This window comes from Octopus bimaculoides, chromosome 13 (assembly GCF_001194135.2).
Source record: "Octopus bimaculoides isolate UCB-OBI-ISO-001 chromosome 13, ASM119413v2, whole genome shotgun sequence".
NCBI lineage: Eukaryota > Metazoa > Mollusca > Cephalopoda > Octopoda > Octopodidae > Octopus > Octopus bimaculoides.
The window spans coordinates 61992396-61994845 of NC_068993.1; positions in this window are offsets into that span (position 1 = coordinate 61992396).

Consider the following 2450-nt stretch of genomic DNA (forward strand, 5'->3'; position numbering starts at 1 on the left):
ATATATGTGTGTGTGTGTGTGTGTGTGTATGTACCAAATCCGCTCACAGCCTCTATGGTCAGCCCATGGCTATAGTAGAAAACACTTGACCAAAGTGCCAAACTGTGGGACAAAAGTTGAAGTCATCTGGTTGGAAAACAAACTTCTGAACCACACAGAACAACCTTGCCTGCACCTATATATATATATATATATATATATATATATATATACACGCACACATCATATATATATATATATATTAATGACAATACATACATACACACGTGTGTGTGTGGTGTGTTTATATAACACAATTGTCCAAGGTGGAATAGTGGGACAGCATGACTGCAAAGCCAACACCTGAAGCACTTAACCATGATCTGTGAACAATAGCTTGTCACTGGTTACAAGTTTCTAATACACCAGCCATTGACTCATGGCACTTCTAACAGTGGAGAGTAACAATAATAAGGGAGTGTCACTAGAGCTTTGTTGTCTGAATGATATACATTAGCAAAAGACATACACATACACGCACAATACACACGCGCACACACACACACACACACTTGTATACATACATACACACCTCTTTCATTGTACATCATCATCATCATCATTTAATGTCCATATTCCATGCTGGCATGGGTTGGACAGTTTTAACATGAGGTGGGAAGCTACAGGGCAGCACAAGGTTCCATCTGTCTGTTTTGCATGCTTTCTACAGCTGGATGCCTTTACTGACACCAACCATGTTACCAAAAGAGCATCCGTCTATAGAGAATCTGTCTCAGTAAACCAATGCAAGCATGAAAACGTGAGTATTAAAAGGACAATGATGATGAGGATGTGAGTGTATGCATGTATTCCATGGCAGTCGACTTTGCCTTTCATTGTTTTGGGGTCGATAAATTAAGTACCAGTTGCATACTAGGTAAATCTAATCGACTGGCCCCACCTCCCCAAAAATTTCGGGTCTTGTGCATAGAGTAGAAAAGATTGTTTCACCAACATCTGTAGAAGATTCATCAGGCATGCAATGATACTGCTAAATCAAACTTTACTCCATAGAATATATACGACACATTGATTCTATTACAACCATTTCGCACACACTCACACACACATGCTATCACACATATACAAACACATGCAAGTTATGTGTCAATCTCTAAAGATATAGTACAAGACACTTGCTCAATATGGCTGCACAATAGAATTGATCTCAGAGCAACCTGGCTTCAAAACGGACGTTTTTAACCACACAGCTATCTAATACTGTAGTACACCTAAATCACACTGGCAATATTATTAATGATGTAAGCTTTATCTATACCAAAATAAATACAACAATTAACACACAGATAGTGTACCCTAGCAACAAACTGTGACGAGTTTGATTGCAGAATAAAAGCTGCCATTAACAATGAATATAATAAAAATTACAGCATTGTTATGACAACGTAAATCTCATGATTGTCGTCCATTGAAAAACAGCAGAAACAAAGTATAAGGCACTTGAGGAGCCTGTATGTGACCTCCCAAAATGCTAGAAATAAAAGCCAAATCTCCTGCAAAGCACACTCTTACTGTATTCAAAGGAAAAATAACAGATGCATTTGACAATGTAGTCCTGGTTTTGTAATTCCAAGTAAAAAGAAGTGATGATTTTAACTGGAAAGCTTGAGATTCTACCCCTGGACAATATGAGCTGACCAATGGCATAACAATATTCCTTTCAACTCTAGGCACAAGGCCCGAAATTTTGGGGGAGTGGGCCAATCAATTAGATCGACGCCAGTATGCAACTGGTACTTAATTTATCGACCCCCCAAAAGGATGAAAGGTAAATTTGACCTCAGCGGAATTTGAACTCAGAACATAAAGACAGATGAAATACCAGTAAGCATTTATATATATATTGTTATAATATAATAATAACAATGTTTTCTAGTCTAGGCACAAGGCCTGAAATTTGGGGGGAGTGGGACAGTTGATTAGATCAACCACAGTACGCAACTGGTACTTAATCTATCAACCCCATAAGGATGAAAGGCAAAGTTGACATTGGTGGAATTTGAACTCAGAACATAAATACACATATACTTTCTATTTCATTCTTTTATTCTTTTACTTGATTCAGTCATTTGACAGTGGCCATGCTGCAGCACTCAAATGATGTTTTTTATGTGCCACCTGCACAGGAGCCAGTCCAGGGGCACTGGCAACGACCTCGCTCAAATATATATATACCAGAATACACAAAGGGTGGAATGCTAACCAATGGGAATATATGGTAAAGAGCAAAGCAATGAGTCTAAATTCTATATTTTCAGGAAAAAAGAAGGCAGGATATAAGATGGAGAGGAAGAGAAAAGTGAAAGAAATATATTAAAACATCTCTGAAGTGGCTGTGTGGTAAGTAGCTTGCTTACCAATCACATGGTTCTGGGTTAAGTTCCACTGCG